At 38.6% G+C, this 23,711-nt stretch overlaps 1 protein-coding gene across 1 annotated transcript in view; it reads left to right on the top strand.

Annotated features, from left to right (window-relative positions):
- Positions 1 to 23,711, top strand: part of Cntn3 (contactin 3) — a 357,126-nt gene that overhangs the window by 260,096 nt on the left and 73,319 nt on the right. The window lies entirely within an intron of this gene.

Here is a 23,711-nt window from a genome sequence, read left to right as displayed (position 1 = left end):
AGAAGCTAGGTAGTACAGATGTGTATGTGTGTGGTTCCTACGTGGGTTCATGTCCAGTGATAAGTGAGGAGTCTATGTTTTAGGAGAAAGAGACCAATGGCACTGACCTATCAGAGTCTGGATGGAACAAATGTCAGTTTTCTGTGAGTCATGGTTCTGGGTCTTCCATCATTCTCAATGTTTCACATTTCTCCTGTCGATAATAAGAAAACTTTCATACAGGAAGATAAAGCTAAAGAGAAGAAACAAATTAGGAGAGAGGGTTCGTTGTGTTATCCTATGGCCAGAGTAATGGTTTGGATTTGGGTTTTATGTCTTTGGACAGCACAAATGCCAGTGATCCAGAGCCTGTATGCTGAGCGGGAAGGTTGCTCAAAGCAATAAGGACAGAGTGAAACTTGAATCTAGTCCAGGCTCATAGGATATCAGGGTAGGCTGCTGTCATTCTCTTGGCAATGTAAGGCCCATGTCTGTCCTTCTTAACTGGATCTATAATTTTCAGCCAGAACCAAGAAGCCTTTTCAATGCTAGATATGTTGGGGTGGTTCAACCATCGGCTGTTCCAGCATAGCAACAGCAGATTCAGATCTCATTTGGGGAACATGTGAATCTGATGATGCTTAGAAAGATACAAAAGATAACATCTTTAGGATGGCATTTCTAATGGAGTATTATATGGTGAGATATGACATTAATTTGTTTATGTTAATTTACTTTCATGTAGGTAACCTTGGATTTATGAGTGAATAAAGAAATCTTTCTTCAATTTAGCATAGGCCGCCTGGCAGAAAACATACTTACTTAATCCTTACTTGTTTCATTACTTACATGTAGGTGGTGGGAAGCAAATCTGAGGACTGAATTGTGCATAATTGTTGAGATCTGTGTCATTAAGGAACATCCCAGGCCACAAATGCAGTTCTAATAAGCAAATAATCTGTAATTAAAGTGTCATTCAAAGCCTAAATTAGATTTTTAGAAGATAAGATTTTGACATTTATTAATTATATAGGGTGATAAATATGACTGTATAAATCATACAATATATTAACCTAATTCTATCCACTCAGTTTGTCAGTTTTTGTATGTCAGCACAATCATAGCTTTAGAATTATTAGTCAACTTTGAATATTGAATCAACATTTGTGAGACACAACCCCCCCCCCCCCCCGCTGCAACTGCTAAGTCATTTTGAACTGAGAACTGTTGCCACTGAGCCTGAGGAACATTCCCGGCTAAAAATATGCATGGTCTTCTGCCCAGCAGCCCTCAAAGGAAGACTGACTGCAATAGGCAATGGTGCTTAAAGTGTAAATACCAATTCTTGGGCTCTTAAGCTCACATTTCATTTATACATGTGAAGATAGTTTGAGTCCTGGATACATGTCAGACATGAGATTTTGCTTTATATCATAAAATTACTTGATATTACTTATTGCTTTTCAGTGGCCAGGCATGTCATGGAATAGTTACATCCAAATTCCATTGGTAAAGTATAGGTTATTGAGAGGTTTGCTGGGGAAGGTCCCAGCTCCACATGCGGATCAAGTTTATACAACATCTATAGCAAACCTTGAAAGATACAAGGGGCATGCAAGAGCAGAAAGCTCCAACCAGACCCAGCAGCATGTACAGGTCCAGGGACCAGCAAGGGTGGATATTTTGTAAAAGTAACTTTTACTCTCCTCATCCATTTGTTGTCTGGGAGGCTTACTGCTTTCTTCTGCTAACCTAGTCCTGGAAGCTTCTAGACTCCATGAAATCTAACCTAAGCCCTAGAATGTTTTCAGCCTCTGAGACTTACTGCTTAATGAGCTCACCCCACTTGTTCTTCCTGAGATCTGGGCTAGCAGGTTCAACTCAGCTATTGTGCCTCAAACCCCTCTCCCAGATAATTTATTTAATCAGGCGTCTTTCTCAGCCCAGAATTGCTCTTCTTGTCCCAAAACTAAGTAAGTAATCTGCTCTAATCTTCTGGCATCTTCACATTTTCTGGCATGTTCCGTCTTCACCTGAGTTCTCTCTCTGCAACCCATCTCTCTATTTCTGTCCTGGTAAAACTGCCTCCTCTCTGGGTCTTGGTTAGCTCACTCAGGATGATCTTCTCTAGTTCCATTCATTTGCCTGAAAATTTCAAGATTTTCTCATTTTTAATAGCTGAGTAGTATTCCATTGTGTAAATGTATTACAGTTGCTTTATCCATTCTTCAGTTGAGGAACACCTAAGTTGTTTCCAGATTCTGGCTATTATGAATAACATTGCTATAAACATAGTTGACCAAATGTCCTTGTTGTATGGTGAAGCATCTTTTGAGTATATGCCCAGGAGTGGTATGGCTGGGTCTTGTGGAAGCACTATTCCCAGTTTTCTGAGAAAGTGCCAAATTGATCTCAAAAGTGGTTGTACAAGTTTGCACTCCCACCAGCAATGGAGGAGTGTTTCCTTTTCTCCACATCCCAACTAGAACCCAGAAAGACACACATGGTATATACTCACTTATAAGTGGATATTAGCCCAACATAGATGTCCTCTGGGAGACTCCACCCAGTGGGGGATTGGGACAGTTGCTGGGACTCACTGCTGGACTCCTGTTGGAGTGATGAGAGTGGTGTGGAAGAATGGGCGGATGGAAGGACCCAGATGGTTCAGGACCCCACAAAGAGACTAGCAAGGCAAGTGGATCTGGACCAGGGGCGGCGCTGCACAAACTGTTGCACCAACAAGGGACAATGCATGCAGTAAACCAGGACCCTCTGTTTGAATCTAACCAATGGACAGTTCGTTCTCCATAGTTGTCGGCAGAGCCAAGACTTCCTCTGACATGAACTCTGGTGCCCCAGATTTGATCACTTCCCCTTTGTGTGGGAGGCCCAGAGAGCACACAAAGGAAGGGGAAGCACGCTCTCTGGATAGGCCTGATAGGCTGTGGTTCATATGGTGGGGTAGGAAGTCTCCTTCTGTCAGAGGTCTAGGAGAGGGGATTAGAGTGGAAGAGGGAGGGAGGGTGGGAAAGGGAAAATACAGGGGAGGGATAACAATCAGCATATAATCTGAATACACGATAATAAATTAAAAATTTAAAAACTGCCTCCTCTCTCTGAAACTGCTTCTTAAGTAGCTTCCCTTTCCATTCTCTTCTCCTGAGAGTTGGGCATATCCTGTTCTATCAAATCTTCTCTGATTTGTCACCTTTTTTGTCACTCAACTAGACATCACTTTCAAACATGGATGTTTCTTTCTACAGACTAACTTTACTTTTGTTTGGGATTAAAGGCATGTATCACCATGCCTGGATCTAAGCTTTTCTTTACTTGATACTTGCTCTATTCAGGCTGGCCTTGAACTCAGATACGTTTGTGGGAAAGATTAAGCCTTGTTACAGGTGAAAGCAATCTTGGCGGGCTTTACCCTTGGGGTACCCCGTGAATACCTTGTGAAAGACTGAGTGGAGCCATCCTGGGCCTGGAATTCAGGAAGCAGACCTGGGAACCCCACCTGGACTATTGTTTTTCTAATTGACCCTCAACGGGAGAGGGGGACCACCCTTCCCACGTGACTCAGGCAGGTGGGAAGGAGAAAATAATAACAAGCTTAGACAGGGCTTGAGTGCATGTGGAACGGCAAACAGGCTGGACCAGCACACGGGCCAGAGAGACACCTAAGGACCCATCCCATGGAACGGATACTGGAAGGTTCACTCTTTTGTCCCTTTAACCTTGTTTCCTTCTTGTGTAAGCTAGTTGGGTTGTATAATAAAGTTTAATTGTTAAGAAACATAGCCAACATATGTTTGTCTCTGTCTCCTGGATTAAAGTCATGTTTGTATTCCAGCTGGATCACACAGACCTACAAGATGTTTGTATATGAACTCTTGCCATCTGGATCACATATACCTAGAAGGTTTTTGGATGTGATCTCGTCACAGAACAGCCATGTTCTGAATTGACATTTCTCTACAATATTGTTTGAAATTGATCCACCTGTTGTAATGGCATACCTTAGACTTGGTAATTTATAAATAATAACTTAATTTCTCTCTGTTCTGAGAACTACATTGTACTAAGTTTAAGGTGGCAGAAAAGTTCATAGGGGTCTATTCTCTGCTGCTTAAATAATGCCTTTAGGCAGCTCTTCTCAACATTTCACCTAAGGGCATTAGCTCCATTTGTATCACTGGAACTACCATAACTTATATTCTACCCTGGATGTCCCATATCTTATTAATACTATAATGCTGTTTATGCTTTACTCTAGCTTTTTTAGTAACCAAGTGCCCAATGCACCTCTAGTGAGAAATGACAGAGTAGAGGAAATGTGGATGAGCTGTGGAGGTAAGCCAGGGTCATTCATGCACATTGCACACTAGCTTAAGGAGTTTGGCATTTATTCATGAGCATTGGAATGCAATATAATAAAGCAAAGGGAAAGGATTAAAATAAGACCAACAGTAGCAGTTGGTGGACTGAGGGATGTGGAGGGCTGACATCAACATTCAGTTATTGATCTACCAACCTGAAAGAGAGAGAGAGAGAGAGAGAGAGAGAGAGAGAGAGAGACAGAGAGAGAGACAGAGAGAGAGACAGAGACAGAGAGAGAATAGTAGGACCATAGCTCATAGCTGCACCAATAGCAGCAGGAGTACAGAGAAGACTGGAAGAGTTGGAAAAAGCTTAACTTGACAATAGTTGACTGTATTTGTGATATGATAAAAAGATATACATTAGGGATGAGTCCTAGATTTCTGGTTCAGGCATCAGGGATCATGTTAGGCAAAGTCAATGATACAGAGAAACTTACAGAAAAAGTTGAGGCAAATATGCTGCATTTAATGAGAAACTTGTTAAATTTGAAGTTTTTGTTACCAGGCCAGCTGGATAGTTAGATGTACAGACAGACAGACCATGGGTGGATGGATGGATGGATGGATGGATGGATGGATGGATGGATGGATGGGTGGATGGATGGATGGATGGGGGAGTGACTAGGTTACTGGGTGGCTGGGTAGACAGGCAAGTGGGCAGGCAGGTGAATGGATGGACCAATGGAAGAATTGATGTATGGATGGATGAATGGATGGATGGATAATATCAATTTGAAGTTTTACCTTATTAAAGACCTGGGGAAATTTGACATCTTTATAAACTTAGACTGTATAGCTAAGCTGGAGTAGTGGACATAATAACCTATGAAGTCATATATCATTAATTAAAGAGGATATACATTGTACTCTGAAACTCATGGATACCCTAGGTATAAGTAGATTTTCATAATATAATTTATTAAGTAAAGGTTGGTTTCATTTGGCCTATAACAAACTATTCCAAACCTCAAATGTGCAAGTATTAAATATTGAGTAGAGACTTATTTCTTATATCATTCATGACTGTAGAAGACCACAGGAAACAGTTCTCTGAAAGAAATGCCCTCTCGCTTTTAGCATCCTACAGTATTTTTACCAGGTATCAATATTTAACTGCCCTCCCACTTATTTATCTTCTTAAAATCATGTGTGTTCAAGAGATACAAGTTAAATTGGGTCTTTTGTCTTCTTTAAGCAAAGTAAAATTGAAAACAAGTATGGAGTATATGAAGAGGCATGGTTTACGAGAAGAAATAACTAGTTGACATATTTGAGATAATATGCAGCTTTTTTCTTTGTCACTTAATGGTATTTAAAATGCATTGGACAATTATTTTTGAAAATTAGGCCTTTCATGTGAATGCCATTGCTTATAGTAGTAAATATTTTATTGAAATAGCCCCAGTTGAAAAGAAAGTCATGAATGGCCCATTACTCCTATTTAAACTCATTAAAACCATTACAGATATTCTACTCAGCATTTAATACTATAGAAATGGAAATGCTTTTTAGAGAAATAGTAAAGCTATATCTAAAATATGAAGAACTGTAAGCTAGATAGTCTTTACAACCATTTGAACCAATTCACAATGCATCTTCTGCCTATAGAAACTGGCCTTAAATTTACTTCATAAATATAATACCTCCTAGAGAAGGTTCTTCTTTGCAGACCAAATGGAGTTATAATTGTGGTCAGCTGCCAAGTTTGACTTTGGGGTTTAAGGACTAGTTAGTGGAAAGGTAGATGTAATTCTTGCTTACTATAAATACTACTTACGAGACTGTTTTCATTTGCTAGAACTCACAGGCCTGAACATCAAAAAGTGTGATTTATGCTCATATAAACTATACTTTAAATAAAATCTACATGCAATTTCTTTTTTAATTTTTACATATACATTTATATTTTTGTACATATATACAACAAACTACCCACAGCAAGAAGAACTGCAAAACAATCAGGAACTATATAAATGTTACAGTCAGTGTTTGCCTATTTGTATTTGGAAGCCTTGAAGAAAACACATTTTCTATCTTGGTGCATCTAAAACTCTGAATGTAAATCCATATCTATCATATCTCATCATTATCAATTTAAAACAGCTATCTAGACTGAAAAACATCTTAACTCTTAAACAGCTAAGCTTATTTTTAAAACTAAGCTATCTGGTCTTCAACCCCATCAGAGATTTGAGAAGGAATAAAATTAATTACCTGAGTATACAAGGAGTGCAAGTTAGTAGCTTCCAAAAATGAGAAGATGGCAGAGACAGTTTGCTTCCTGAATAGTCACCCAAAACTCTATAACATTGGATCATCATCTTCAGCCTTTGGGCCCAATATATCTGACAGATATATTTGTGAGGCAAGAACTATTGAGGACTTGCTTACCCAGTCTTCAGAGAGTTTCCGTCAACTCTGTCTGCATCCAAGCGTGCCCATTTTTAGGTAGACGTCTGTCTGTGATAGAAAGAAGTACAGCTTCCCAGTGGCCTGTTTGCCACATTTGAAGCCATCTTCATAAGGAGGTTCTTTCATGCTCATCATCTTCTTTGAGGTAGGTTGAGTGTTGCCAGTAGTTAACCTCTTTCATTTCCAAAGAATTTTTAAAATAATAAAAAAAAATCTTTAAATACCATATTCTGTATGTATATCTCTGAGATTTTTGAAGACCTTATCTAACTATTTTACCTTATCCTTCTATAGAATCATATCCCTCTGTTACACTTAATATGTATATTCTTGTGATAAAGACATACTAGTAATGGATATTCCCATGACATGATCATTTCATTTTATCTTTGTGACTAATACTGACTAGTTTAAAACCCTGAGAAAATGGTCCCAAGTAGTCGTGTCAAACGACTGAATGAGAAACTTACAAGGAGAATTTAAACGCTTTTCAGCACCAGAATAGTTGTGTCAGAGTGAGGGCCCTTTCTAAAGGACACTGTTTCCAATAATAATATGCCTATGAAAGCCATTACTACCTAGATAGTGAGTCATGGCGATTCCCCTTGACTCAAGATGTTGGACAAATAAGTTCTAGCTATGTCTCCTCCATATTTCCTCACTGTGTTTCTTGGCTTCTCTCTGCTCACTGTAGAGCCTTTTCCCTTTTTGCTATACAAAAAAAAAAAAAAAAAAAAAAAAAGCCTAGTCCTTGACTTATCTGTTTTCTTTTTTCTTTTCCTATGTATGTATGTATGTATGTATGTATGTATGTATGTATGTATGTATGTATGTATGTATGTATTTAGCCTGCCTTTGGGCCTTTGGGACCCTGCCTTTTCCAACTTGCCATTGCTCCATGTACCCTAAGGGCCTAGAAGCTCTTTGCCTCTCTGTCTCTCGGCTCTCTCTCTCTCTCTCTCTCTCTCTCTCTCTCTCTCTCTCTCTCTCTGCCCCCTCTCTCTCTTTCTCTCTTCTTCTTCTTCTTCTTCTTCTTCTTCTTCTTCTTCTTCTTCTTCTTCTTCTTCTTCTTCTTCTTCTTCCTCTTCTTCATTTTCTTCTTTTGTCATCCACCCACTTAAGAGCAGATCCCTTATAGCTCTCTCAGGTAAAAGGGAACTCAGCGAATTTCAAGTAATCTGCCCTCTGCTCACCACTAAGATCTCAGAGAAGCTTTTGCCTCCTATATTTTTAACTGCAAATCAATTTCTAACATCTACCTTTGAAGATTAAAGGAGAATTTTGTTTAATGCCTGTGATGCTGACACTTTAAGGAAGCAGTTGCCGGTTGATGAGAAGTTGATGTCCCTGGCAATTGCTTGGAGAGACGATGCTCCATGATATCCACTAATTTGTCACATCTTTATTCTGTGCTGGGGTGAGTAGCTGACACTGAGATGACTATGAAACATCAAGAGCTTTCAAAGTGGAAAACCAACAAAGTAATTATACTGAGGTAGAATATATGATTAAAGTGATAATATAATTTATTCTACAAACAGGGACATTTTCAAAGAGAAGGGGTCATTGCTAACTGTTAAATCTTGGACAGATTGGTTTTGCTTTTTCAGCACAGACTTCCATGTCCCCTTAGTTTTTGCTGAAAGGATAAGAAGGAAGATCTACTTTTCTCATGTTCCAATTCCCCATGAGATTTATGAGTGAAAACAGTGAAGATCATGTAATCCAAGACCTTCATTTACAATGGGATTCACAAAAGCCATAAAAACATAGCCTTTTTTTGCTATATTCTGTAAGAAAATATTCACCACAGTCTGTACATTTCACTGAGTTACAAAAGAACTTGTGTTCCCTGTGTATATGTTTATAGCATGTACTGCCAAGCAACATGCCGCTGATTACTGACATTACTCACCATGTCAGAAGAAGCTAATATAAAGCTTATCTGCTTTCTTAGTTAATTTTAGCATAAGGAAGCTGGGGTCATATCTTGTTCTGCCACTTACGCACCATGTGATAGCAGAGCATTTGCCAAAATCTTGACTCTTGGCTTTGTGTTATATAAACCAGAGTCAAGAATCTTCCTACATTTGTAGCCTTCATAAATCTGCTGGGCAGCATTCACTCGAGTCACTTGGCAAGGGATGAGCTGAAAAAAATTGTATTTAAACACATTATTTATGACTCTGTCTTCATCAGATTTCTTTTATTCGTGGGCTTTGTTTATATCATAGGGCAGCAGCCACAATGATAAGATAACATATAAAAGGCACTATGGTGACTCGTGCTGGTGCTTTGGAGAACTTTAATATGACTTGTCTTTTTTCTTAGCATTATTTGGATATCTTAAAGATAACATAATTCAGGTCAACATAGAAGTAAAAAAAATAATAAGCCTCTTTTTCAGGAGTGATGAACTGACTTCTGTGTGATTTAAACTCTAAGGAAACAAATTCCATCACGGTATTATTATTTTTTTTTATTAATTTATTCTTGTTACATCTCAATGTTTATCCCATCCCTTGTATCCTCCCATTCCTCCCCCCCCCCATTTTCCCATTATTCCCCTCCCCTATGACTGTTCCTGAGGGGGACATCCCCCTATATATTCTCATAGGCTATCAAGTCTCTTCTTGGCTACTTGCTGTCCTTCCTCTGAGTGCCACCAGGTCTCCCCCTCCAGGGGACATGGTCAAATGTGAGGCACCAGAGTACGTGAGAAAGTCGTATCACACTCTCCACTCAACTGTGGAGAATATTCTGACCATTGGCTAGATCTGGGAAGGGGTGTAAAGTTTACCTCCTGTATTGTCCTTGGCTGGTGCCTTAGTTTGAGCGGGACCCCTGGGCCCAAATCTGCCTATCATATTGTTCTACTTATAGATTTCTAGGACCCTCTGTATCCTTTTATTTTGCTGTTCTCTCATGCGTCTCTCATTTAGAGTCCCAATAGGATGCCTTCCCCTCTGTCCCAGTTTCCTGGTAAGTGAAGGCTTTTCAAAAACTCAAGCGACACCACATGCTGGCGAGGATGTGGGGAGAGAGGAACACTCCTTCATTGCTGGCGGGAATGCAAACTAGTACAGCCACTTTGGAGATCTATCTGGTGCTATCTCAGAAAAATGGGAATAGGGCTTCCTCAAGACCCAGCTATTCCACTCCTTGGAATATACCCAGAAGATGCTCCAGCACACAACAAGAAACTTTGCTCAGCCATGTTCATAGCAGCCTTATTCATAATAGCCAGAACATGGAAACAGCCTAAATGTCCCTCAGTAGAAGAGTGGATAAAGAAACTGTGGTACATATACACTATGGAATACTATTCAGCTATTAAAAACAAGGAATTCCCGAAATTTGTGGATAAATGGATTGAGCTAGAAATGATCATAATGAGTGAGTTAACCCAGAAGCAGAAAGAATCAAATGGTATATACTCACTTATATCTGCATACTAGCCCAAGGGGCATGTCCCACAAAAGCCTTCACTTACCAGGAAACTGGGACAGAGGGGAAGGCATCCTATTGGGACGGTATTATTTTTAAAAAATTGCTGACAAATGGTCTATCAAATTGCATCAGTTAAGTTTTGTGATTACAGTGAGATGGTTAAATCCATAGTTCAAGGTAGATTGTATGGATTATGAAAGTTAGGGGTGCTTAAAGAAACCTTTTATCAGGTTTATGACTTTGGCAAAGGAATACTGATCCATGAGTCTGAAAGTTCATGGTATCAGAATCCTCTTCAAGTCAGCCTATTTTCAGAAATGCTAACAACCATTAGCACCCAACTTAAATGACTTACTGATTCACAATTTCTACCTACATAACATTCATTTGGCCTGTAGAATTTCTCAGTAAACCACAGAACTCACACATGTGCTTATACACAACTCAGTCGATGCTCTGGATCCCTCCTCACATGCATGGTTCAAACAAATGACAATCTTAATACAGCTGTACAAAAGTGCATTTCCATTTTCTTCACTAACATGTTTATGGCCGAGGAAGGAGCTGTTTCATCTTAAGCTCATCCTGATGGTGCACCACAGTCACAATGGAGTACAAGTGGACATATGGTTGTCTTGTGCACAGTTTTTATTTGCTTACTTCAGGACAAGCAAGTAAATAAGCATGTGTGCTACTAAGTGCATACAGAGGTTTGAGGACAACTTTTAGGAATCAATTTTCTCCTTCTACCATAGCAGCACATGTAGATCCAAGACAGTCACCTTGCATGAAGATAATAAAAAGGGCAGCATTCACAGTCTCCTGAGATCATGGCCTCAACAGAAAGGACCCTCCCAGGGGCTGAGACCTACGTTGTAAAGGTCTCACCAACCATCAACATCACAGTGCTAGGGACCAAGCCTTTAAAACAGGGATTTTAGGTGACCTACAGATCTAGTCTGTAAGAGCTCTTCAAGGGCACAAGTGTCAAATTTCCTGTAGTTCACTGGTTACTAAAATTCAAAGGAAAAATTTTAGATTTTCTTTCTGTCACTTGTGTATTTTTATTTGTTTTTGATTTTGCTTCATTGGTGACAAATTATATGTATCTAAGATATATGAGGTCACATTTTGATATATGTATGCATTTGTAAATGCTGCAGTCTAATTAATCAATATGTCTACTGCCTCACCCAGTTCTAATGTTTAGGCACTTGATAAACATACTTAATATCAACTTTCTTAGCAAGTTTTAGGTGTATAAACATTAACCATAACCTCTGCGTCATACACTGAAGTTTTCAGCTTATTCATTCTGTACAACTGGACCATTGCACTCAACATCTACTTGCCCTTTCTGTAATCCCTAACAATGACTGCCCTAACCTCTGGTTTGTCTTATTGAAAAATTCACATATGTGTTATTATCAATATTTAGCTTTTACCATCTATGTCATTTTACTTTGCATAATATCTTTTTAGTGTTATCTATATTACTATAAATGTCAGGGTTTTACTTCTTTTGTTGGCTGAATGTTATTTCACGTAATTTATTGACGAATTCTCTTTTTTTAAAACCCACATATAAACCTATCAGGTGTGTGTGTCTTTTTGAATGCACATAGTGTACCATGTACCGTATGAGTGCAGAAGCCTGCAGAGGTCAGATAGGGAATCAAATCCCCTGCAAGTGGAGATATAGGCTTTTTTGAGATGCCTTATGGGTGCTGGAAACTGAATCCTGGTCCTTTGCAAAACAGTAAGCACTTTTAACTAAGGAAACACCTAACTACTGAGCCATCTTTCCAGCCCCAACCACATTCTCTATGTCCACTCACTCACTGATGAATCTCTGAATGGGGGCAGAAATGACTCCAGAGAAGCATGCAAGTTTGGAAACTGTACTGTGTCCACCTTGTGAAGTGCTTTCTATCATACCTATCATGTGTCATGTTGGATGCTCAGTTTGAGGATCTAGGACAAGGAAGAAAGACATGTCTCTTCTCCACAGAGCTTTCACAAGGAAGAGGTGAAATAGGAATAAGTTAAAAAAAAAAAAAAAGAAGTTCTGGAATAAAAAAAAATATCTTTCAGGAGAAAGACTCAACTAGAAAAAAGGCCTTGAGATGGAAATAAGGTTGGATTATGAGGCATCAATGTGAAGACTAGTGTGACAAAGGGTCAAATGTTAAAGGAGAGAATCATAAAACAGGACTCCTGCTGAATAAAGTCCAGAAATGGGAATCTTTATAAATCATGAAAAAAATTGCATTCCTTAAAATGGGAGATGTTTGAATTTGACAGCAAAGGTTGATATGGCTATGTATTTTAGAGAAAGTTGAATGTATGGAGGAAGGAAGCAGTGGATCTTACTAGGAGACATCTTTGGTTATCAGAGTAGAAGTTGCAGGAAGCTTGATGCAGGGCACAGTACCAGAAGTCAAGAATAGGATATTGTGTATAATGCAAGGACAGCTTGATGGATATGCAACCCTGACGTAAATTGTCATATACTCTGATTGTATTTTAGGGGTGGTTATGCATGAACTATATGAATATGGATATGGCTATTAGATTTCCAATGTTTTAAGCACAGGCTCTAATTCTTACTAATATTTGTATTAGTAAAAGCATAGAATGCACTATAAGCACTCAACAAATATTTGTTGATGTTAATTTTATTCTTTCTTGGATAGCTTCCCATATCTTAAAAGAGCCAATATTTCTTCACTTAATTGATGGCAACTGTTTCTTGGGAATGTATAAAATTGATTTTTATATGTTTCTATTTATGATTACCTATTTAAAATATGAATAGTATTGCACTTAGTATACTTTCCTGTCTCTGACCCTTTTCACAGAAGGAGGGTGAGTGAATGGACAGGTGACTGTGTGGTCAGAGGGTCAGTCCAATGAATGGTTGGGTGGATACCATTGTTACCACACATTTATAAATGGAAACAAACATTCATAGTGGTAATACTTTTCATCTTCCACATTCTGATACATAGTTATTTATTATTTGTTACTGTTTTTATTCTCGTGAGTTAGTCCATTAAGGCACATTTCTCCAGGCTTTTCAAACTCAATTAAAACAAAAACAAACAACAACAAAAAACCTTCCTGCTTTATGACCTGTTTCCTGCTGTGTTTATTGACTTTCATATTTTCAAGTTCTATTCTCATTGCTAAAGCTGTGTTTGTAGTAAATAGAAGTTTAAAATATTTTTTCAAAAGACCTTTTCTTAGTCTAGAGTTCTGAAAAAACAAGTACGATTGAGATAGAATGTGTAACGTTTCCTCACATTTCTAAAGGAGAATTTTTTCTAACTCACTTATATGTTTATTGTATGTGAGAGGGGTGTACACGTGTACTTACAAATGCCATGGCACACTGTTAAGGTCAGAGGACACCTTGCAGGAGTCAATTCTATTTTATGGGCACTAGGAATCAAACTCAACTTGAGTTGTCAGACTTGTAGGCAAGTGCTGTGACCTGCTGAGCCTCTTCGTCAATTTTTTCATCACTTTTTAAAGTTGAAACTTTTAAACAAAGAAATAACTTGAATATTAATACAGTATAAGTTTTAGGCACTTTATTTTCCATAGTAATTATTAATTGACTTAATTGGTAAAACCATAGGAGTCTAAAATTTAATAGAAGTCTTATTTTTTTCTAGGTTATATAATTACAGAATCTTATACTTCATTATATTTATTATTTCTTTATTACCTCAGCTGGTTTGAATAACTTTGTGTAACTCTATTTTCTAGTTTTATGTCTATCATAAGGCTTATTTCCTAGGCTTATGACTCTCAAAATATTTTTGAAACATGTGAAAGTACATACAAAGGAGCTGGACAGATAGCTCAGTGGGTATAACAATGCTCATGCAAGTCTGGCAAGCTGTAGTCAGAACCCATATAAAAGTTGAGAGCCCCCAAATGGATGTCTCCATCACGTCCCTCCTTTTGGAACTCAAAGACCCCTGCAGAATGTAGGAGCCCAGGGGTAGGAGTGTAGGAATCAGAGGTGTCAGCATACCATGAGAACATGGGCAACGGAATCAACTAAGCAAGGCCTGTAGAAGCTCACGGAGTGAAGCAGCAGTCACAGAGTACGGATAGGTCTGCGCCACGTCCTATGCATGTAGGTTATGGTTGTGTAGCTTCATGTTCTTGTGGGACTCCTGACAGTGGAACTGGGGGCACCTCTCACTCTTTAGATTACCATTAGGACCCTTTTCCTTTTGCATTGCTTAGCTGAGCTCTACTATGAGGGTTTGTGCCTCATCTTATTGTATCTTGTTCACATCCCTAGGAGACCTACTCTTTTCTGAAAGGAAGCTGAAAAGAAGTGAATCTGGGGCCTGGGGTTACTGGGGTAGGGTGTGGGATGGGAGGAGGTACTGAGAGGAGTGGAAGAAGGGAAAAAGAGATCAGGATGTTCTTACTAAAAGAAGGGTAGGCAAGCAAACAAAAAAGTCAAATTCAATAGAGCAGGGTTTTCTAATGTCAGGATCCCTATCGGGAGGTAGGATATGGAAACAAAAGAATCTCTGAAAAGGCACAGGCTGGCCAGTCTGCTGTGCATAGCTGTGAAGAGTAAGAGAGACCTGGTCTTAAACAAGGTGGAAGGTGAGAATGCATATCCATTTTGTCTTCTGACCACTATACGTGATATGGCATGGTATGCAAGTGCCATATCATTCATTCATAGACACACACGTGCACACACACACAAACACACATACACACACACGCACTACACATACATAAAGGAAAATATTTGAGAACATAAAATTATGTCATCTTTCTAGTTGCCCAGGATATAAGTTTTATTTGGACGTTATAAATCATCACTAAGGAATCGTCATTGCTTATTGCAAAGCATGGTCTACTGCCAAGTCCTTTGTGGTTTGTTTTGGTTTTGGTTTTAAATACCCAGAGGATGAATGTCCGCAGTTCATTTGTAGAGCATAGGCCCATTCTTCCATTTCTTAATGCGACCACAGAATTTTGACACAGAGCTTTGCGCCAATAAATGGACAGAACAAAAAAGCATGGCTAATTAACAGCCACAGTATCCACATGAAATAATAGCAACTACATAAGGTGATGTACAACTCTTGCTTAGCCAAGAAATACATATCCATATATTCAAAGCCAGGAGATACTTGTAGAGAGAACATTATGAAATATAGTACAAGCAGTCAACATCCTTAAACTACATTTCACTTCGAAGCTTCTCTTTCTTCTTACTATCCAAAGGAAGCTTCAAATATTAAAAATGGCTCAAACCTTTTATGGAATAAATGGGCCACAAACACCACACCTCATTTAATTAGATTTCCATGAATATTTTTGCTTATATATTTTAATGATCTTCTAATCAAAACTATATCAAATATAAACTCAGAGTCAGAACTCCAAGTATATGTAGAGGTCCCAAACCAAAAATAAAGAGAAGTAAATACTTGTGTTTCTTTCTTATGAAGACCTACTAGATCTCTAGAACCTACTCCTGAACATTGAGATTGTCATTACTAGATTATTCCTAGAAATGTCTTTCCCAAAACTGGAATACTTGAGTGACACATTATTAATGAAGACACTCACTGAAGCATATGATGTAAAGACTTCCCAAACATATTTGATAACTGTATATTTGAATGGTAGAAATGGTTCTTAACTTGATGTCCACAGAGTCTTAGAAGACTTGAATTATTCTTAGTTGTATCAAAATTGTTGTTATGTGTACACATATGTCTGTTCTATACAGGAGGACCTGAAGATACCATAAGTGCTAAAAGACCTTTCTGCTCTAAGAATGTTGGAGACAGTGAATAAAGTTATAACTGAACCACTTCAATGTTGATGAATATCCATAAAAGATGATGACCTCGAGACTGGAACAGTGGGGCAAGATGCTTCTGTCTTGCAAGAATTGAATAGCAGGGCATATAATAGAGCACACTTAGTGTTCGGTTAAGCTTTGCTCTCTGTATATGAAAATTTTGTCTGAACTCTTGGTATTTGTTGGAGAAACGTGTTTATTGAAATTTTATGTACTAAATACCATTTTTTAGTTGAATCCTTGGGGATTTAGAGACTGTAGTCAAGAATTTGTGTATGGCTATTACAGTTACTAACTTCTATCTATGTCTTACACAGCTATGTCCTATAACACTGATGGTGCCAGATATTTTGGCAATAGGCATTGTGCTTTATTGTCCCAACCAGTATTAGAATGAATTACTTAATTTATGTTTGTACATTTCACCACAAATCTCAGTGCTATCAGAGACCCTAATAGTCATTGTTTCAAATATTATTCATCAAAATATTGTCCATGCTTTATCAAGATTGATAGTACATGAAGAGCTGTTAGGAAACCAAAGCCTTATGATTCATTTCTTTCTTTTTTTTCTTTTTTGCAGATTATTTTTCTTTCTTTTTTTTTTAAAGATATATTTATGTTCTGCTTGCATACATGCCTGCACACCAGAAGAGGGCACCAGATCTCATTGCAGATGGTTGTGAGCCACCATATGGTTGCTGGGAATTGAACTCAGGACTTTTGGAAGAGCAGCCAGTGCACTTAACCTCTGAGCCACCTCTCCAGCCCCTTATGATTCATTTCTAATAGAATCTTATTGCATGTTTTAAGGCAACACCTAAGCAACCATTACTCACTATAATTGGAAAATATACCTTGTTTTACATATCTATCCCTAAGCTACACCAGGAAAGATCACTGTGGTTCATAGCCATATCATGACTGCATAAAATAGGGGAAGGGAATACCCCACCCTCAAAACAGATCAATTCTGGCTCCAAAAACAAAACAAAACATGTACCCATTTAGGGCAAGTCAAATAATGTCACAGCCTAGAAACCATTGACTTGGTGGAATTCCCCTTGTATGTAAAAAATATGTCTCTTATAATTCAGTCTTATTATTGGATGTGATTTCTATTTCAGAAGTAAAGGGACACTCATAGTAGAAAAAGTTCTGCATGCCTTTTCTATAAAATGGTCTCCCCTCTCAGTGTTGGTGGAAGACCCTGAAAGAGTTCAATTATTTCCTTTTCATCTTTGATGTTCAAAGGCCTAGAGTGCCTATATCCTCCCTCAGACTTATCATGCAGTAAAGGACTTGCTCCTACAGAGATGCACTGTGGTTGTTCACATATGCTCGCAGGTTAATATACCTAATTTTGGGGTGATGCATTGGTAAAGCATCATTACTGACCTAAGCAAGATTCCACCATCTTTATCTACATAGAATAATGAAGCTTACACATTGATTTTTTCTTTTCATTGATTAGACTTATCTCTGAAATATGGAAGAATAGCATCGAATATGCAGAGCCTTTGAGTCTTAATAATCTTATTTGAAGTTTTTTGTTAAAACATGAGCCATCAGACATTTTTGTGTCCATTTGTTCAAATCTGTGTTCTTTATTCAATATATCTGGGTATTATTTATAATTTTTACAGACATCTCGTTTATTTATTTTTTATAATTACAATTTTTTATAATTATCCACATTACATCCCAATTGTTATCTGCTTACTCTTATTTTCCTGTCCCCTCCCTCCCTCCCTCTCCCACCTAAAAGAACGGAAAATTATTCTTGCCTGTGCATTACATGTTATAAGTACAGGGGTACAGGGGTATCCATTAGAATGAAGTACCTTTTGGGCCATCTTAGTACTATTGCCTTAGGTTCATTTTAGAAAAATACAGTTGATTCAGCAAAATCATTTAGTTCCAGGCGTATACTTTAAAGCATTTTGTATTCAGGAAGGTTGAATAAAACTAAAGGAAATATCCCCAGATTGTTGGCCATATCCTTAGAAATACAAGGTCATGTTAATGCACCAGAACTCAGTGTTTTCATAAACTACTGATTTGAGCCAACCTTTGCTATCTTCGACACCTCAGCGACCTGCTGCATGGAATGTACATCATGCAAATAACAAAGCAAATATTGCCACCCCCATGCTCACTCAAGGATAGGGTGATTAATGTTGAGTCTTCCTTATTCTGTTTCTCTTTTCCTGAGAGAATTTTCTGTCCAATGAATCACTAACTAACCGTCTGACTAACTATCTAACACTGTTGGATTCAAAAGATGAAAGGCCAAGATGGTATGGCTAAAAGGGTGAACCTCTAACATTATCTTTCTAAATACTGTCTGTGAGTGATCTTTGAGCCCAAAGGGGAGCACTTATTTTTCTGAGTAGGTTGGGGGCAAGAGCACTGTCTGCTCTTTTCCTCTGGCATTTATTTTCTAATATACTTTGATCAATATATATTTTCTTTTCTTAACTGTTATTATTTATCCTGTAATATATGCATTGTGAAAACTTTTCCCCTACAACTAATTGTAAGCATCCATCTTGTGGAATGCGTGCTCAGAAAGTACAATCCAAAATAGCCTTGTTATTTTCTGTGTAGCAGTTTAATCATTGTGATCTCATGTGAGCTCATCTCCTCTGAGATGTACTTCCTGACAAAATGTTCAGTTGCAGTGTGTTTGTTAAAACTCAAGTTGAATAAATTACTGTAATATTCAGATCATATGCCAGGGAAGAACAATATTTTCAGAAATTCTGCTTGGTGTGCAGAAGATTCAATACTTTTCCTATTCAAACACATACTGTGTTATTATGGGTATTTAAATGTCATCATAAAGTGCAGGTCAATGTTGCATAGGCAACAGTATAAAGTTTGAAAAATGTTTTGTTTTCTTTTTTAAGTCATAAATTCAATGTCATCCCTGAATTACAGCATAGGCCATTAAAGCAGTTTAGGGCAATCACATCACCTTATCCTTATCCCAAATTAAGCACTGACTGTTCAAATCTAAATTAAATAATTGACCTCTTACTACAGAAGGAAAGACCAATAAAAATCCTCATAAAGGTGTGCTATCAAACTAATCACGAAGTTAAAACACCATCATGCTTTAAGGTGCACAATTCTCAGAGCAAGCTTCAGGACCATGTTTCTGAATGTTCATCTCATCCATCTTCATTTAACTTTTTGGGCCAAGACCAGAGCTATTTGTAGTTATCTGCATTTTCAGTTCTATCCATTTGCAGAAAAACCTGTTCCCAGAAAGCTTAGAAAGCAATTTCATTTATAGTCAAGTGGTATACAATTTTCACTTCGAGTCTCTGTAGGGAAGCATGGGTTATTGAAGGTTTTCTATGGAGAAACAATTACTCCGTCCATTACTGAATATTGTTTATTTTTATGTTGTGTGAAATGCCTTGTGGGCCTTTTAGAACTTACTAGAAGAACCAATTTAGGAAGAAAATACCCAATTAGCTTAAAATTTTATGATACACACATAGTTTGCATTCTGTGAGAGTCAATATGTTTGTTTTGGAGATCTTTGTGTGGTTTCTGAGACCTTAGTCCTTGCCTCTGAAATTCTCCCTCATTTCACATGGCCATGCAGATAGCTTTACTCAATTAATGGTAGTGTACATAACACATCATAGGATTCCTTTATTTGTTTTGTTTGATCTCTATTTTTTCATGGTGTTGGGACTCAAACAGAAGCTGCAGCACATATTAGGCAAGTCTAGGTATTTTGTACACTGGTATTGGAAATATGCAAATTCATACAATGAAATGATAACTAAAACTAATTCTCTCTTAATCTTGGCACCAAAATCAGCATCTCTGCACTTTAGCTCAATGTTTATTGAATTGGTAAGAAGCATTTTTGCTGTTTTAAGATTGACTAGTTTCTGAAGAGGTAGATGACAATAACCCCAGTCCTCTCCTTTTAGCTTCATCCTAGGATTCAGAGCACATGCACTCGGCTTCATTTAAAGGCCTTCATGAGCTCTGAACAGTGTCTGTCCTGCCATTATATGTTATAAATAGCCAGCAAAAGTTTACTTTCTTTTTTTCAGTAACAGGAATAATCTCAGCTCCCACTTTTTACTGGAAGGATTAGTGATCAAAATAAACGGGGACTGTGCCCTTGATTGATTTCCCTTCCCTCTTCTCAGACTTTTGTCTCTAAGAATTTTCCCTTTTTCTCCAGTCCCCAGTCCCTTCCTCCTTTCACACTCATTCTCTCCATCTCTGCTGATTTGTGCTCTAATAGGATAGTTTCTTTTTCTTAAACACAACTAAGTCATTTCTAAACTCTCTTTATCCGATCTTCTGATGTGTCCTTTTTTTAGATGTATATAATAAAATGCAACACAATATCATACACACATGTTTGTATACATAGATACATGTGGTTATATACGTGTATTTATATGTGTGTAACAGATTCTTTTTGTACTCTGAGTAAACAAGCTTTGCATCCATAGATTTGACCAGTTCCAGATCAGCATAATAAAAGAAAAGGATGTGGCTGCATAGATGGCTCGGCTGTTAAGAACACTACTGCTTTTGCAGAGGACCCAGGTTTGATTAGTAATAACCCACGTGTCAACTCACAGCCAACTCTAACTCCAGACCCAGAGTTTCTGATACCCTCTTTTGTCCTCCAGGGGCACCAGACATGCGTGTTGTACATAGAAATGCATGCATACAGAACACCCATGCACATGATGATGATGATGGTGATGATGATGATGATGATGATGATGATGACTTTGTAAAAAATAATCTTTGAAAAGCTGCCTTTTAAAAACTTACTCTGTGTAAATTTCATGTATGTATATGCAACGTGCCTTCATCAAAAACACCTCTAGATTCACCTTCTTCAACTTCCTCTAGGACTCCCATCACATCTTCCTCCCAATTTTATGTGTCCCTTTAGTGAGTTTTTTAATTTCTAGTTTATCTAATATGTGATACATATGAGTGTATGTCTGAATGTAAGTAGATGCACCATGTGCATGCCTGGTACTCTTGGAGGTCTGAAGAGGACTAATTGGATTGTTGTGAGTGGGTGCTGGTAACCAAATCTATGTCCTTTGATACAGTAATTAGTGTTCTTGAACACTTAATAATCTTCTGGCCTCCTGCTCATTTATTTCTAACACAGAATCCAATTAATGTTACCTATATGCACATGACCATGACATCATCCACTGGGGGCTGCAGAACCTGTCACAGGCTACACTCCTGAATAGACGTGGCTTTCTCTCCTCTAGTAACCATCAACTGCCAGTAATTTCTTAGCTGTGGCTGGGGCCTTAGGAGTCCTTCCTTCCTCTGTCTAGACTTTTTAACTGTCTAAATGTTGTGAAGGTAAGCACAGCTGCGATGAGTTCACATGTGCAACAGCTATGTTATGTGTGGAGGACAACATTTGCAGCGTTCTTCCTCATCCCAGGCCTCTAGTATTCATTTATCCTCATCCATATTTCCTGAGCCTATAGCATGGGTAGGGGCTGTCTGGGTTTAATAGGTTTTGCAGCTGTAGCTGAGCAGTCACAGTTGCTTACTCTCAACATTTCAGAAGATGGCTCTCCATTTATTAACCCACCATAGTAAGAAGCTTCTCTGACCGAGGCTGTACTGGATATTCAGAAATGGTCATTTTCTCTTTATTCCCTAAGCACTGAACATAGTTATTCCTATCCTAGTTTCACTGTACTAAGTAAAAGCGCTCTGACAATAAATTAACTATAATGTTTATATAGGTTTTACAGTTTCTTATATGAGACATGATATCCACTGGGCATATCATAAAGCAATCCCCAGTAGATACCAAAGAGTGACATTATTCATATGTGTGTACATAGTGACAAAGTGAATGTATATATACTATGTGCATAAAATGTGTGTAATAGTCTTTCGAGATTGGGTTGAGATTTGGGGCTTTAATGTAATGTTCTCACCATCTCTCCTACATGCTCTACTGAACAACCCCAAAGGTATAGACATTTATTCACTGTTTTGCACAGGGTGCCATGCTGACACTGAGCTACAAACATTTGAAAAGGCTTATTTTTGGTTTACACAGATTCAACAGACATGCTTAAAGATATGAATCATGAAAAGAAAAGACATATATGTGTGAAATGCAAGGTTTAAGCATTCAGAAAAGGAGATTATAATCTTGAGTAGACATGTTGTGCAATGAAGATACAAGGATCAGACAAACAAGGCAGTACGCTGTCCTATTCTTCCCTGTCAGTGCTAATGGACCCCCCACTTTATAAACGCTACCTAAAGCAATTGTGCCCTTTTATACCACCCTCTCTTTCTTCAAAGTGCTTCCCCAAACTCTGTACTTTTCAAATTTCCTTAATCTTTCATTGTGTCTCTCAAGATTAAAATGCCTAAAGGAACTGCCAGATTATTGTCTTGTTCAGACTGTAATCCCAGGACATTACATGTAAGACACTCATTTCAATTTCTTTAATGGAATAGATATATGCTACATCTTTTTATAAACTTATTTATTTATTCACTTTAAATCCTGGTTGTAGACCCCTCCCTCCACTCCTCCCCATTACACCCTCCCTCTCCCCCTCCTCCCTTATTCCTAGAAAAAGGGGAACCCACCCCTGCCCCAGCCCTGCCAACCCACCACAGCTCACCAAGCAGCACCAGGACTGAATTTGTGCTGTTCCTCTTTGGCCTAGCAAAGCAGTGCCCCATCAGGGGGGAAATGATCAAAAAGCAAGCAAAAGAGTCTATGCCAGAGACATCTCCCTCTCCCCTTACTATGGATTGACATGAAGCCTGAGCTGCCTGTCAGCTACATCTAGGTAGAGGACCAAGCCTTAGTCCATGCATGGTCCTTGCTTGGTGCTTCAGATCCCAGAAACACAATAGTTGACGCTGTTGGTCTTCTTGTGCAGCTCTTGTTACTTGTAGGTCCTTTTATCCTTTCCCCCATTTTTCCACTAGACTTCCTAAAGCATCTCCCAGTGTTTGGGTGTGAGTCTCATCATCTGTTTCAAACTGCTGCTGGATGGAGCCTCTCAGAGGACAAGTCGGCTAGGCTCCTGTCTGCATGCATAGCAGAGTATCATTAATAGTGTCAAGGGACACCTTGCTTCCGGGGGGTGGGTCTTAGGTTGGGGCAGTCATTGCCTAGGCATCCCCCCGCAACTCAGTTCTATCGGTTTTTGATCAAAGTTTTGTTCTCCTCCCTCCACTAGCAGTCTTATCTAGTTAGAGGGTGTCCTCTTCTGTCTCCATGACCACTGCTACTATGAATCTCAGCTAGAGGCCCTCTGATAACTTCCCAGGGACCTATTTTGACTTGGGTCTTCAGCTTGGCACACAAATGCCCCACCCACAGTTTCTCGTTTCTCTGTGGGCCCTCTGTTCTCCCTCTCCTGTTCTCCCCAGGTCTGATCTCCACCCTTATTTCTCTCTGTAGTCCGTCTCCTGCCTTATTCCCGCTCTTTGACCATATGCTACATCTTTAAGAATGCAAGGGGCTGAAGAGATGGCTCAGTGGTTAGGAGCATGGGCTGTTATACTAGATGACAAAAGTTCAACTCTCAGTAACCACATGGAAATTCACAACTGTCTATAAT

The sequence above is a fragment of the Acomys russatus genome, chromosome 13, assembly GCF_903995435.1.
Source record: "Acomys russatus chromosome 13, mAcoRus1.1, whole genome shotgun sequence".
Lineage (NCBI taxonomy): Eukaryota > Metazoa > Chordata > Mammalia > Rodentia > Muridae > Acomys > Acomys russatus.
This window is presented reverse-complemented; position numbering and strand designations above follow the sequence as displayed.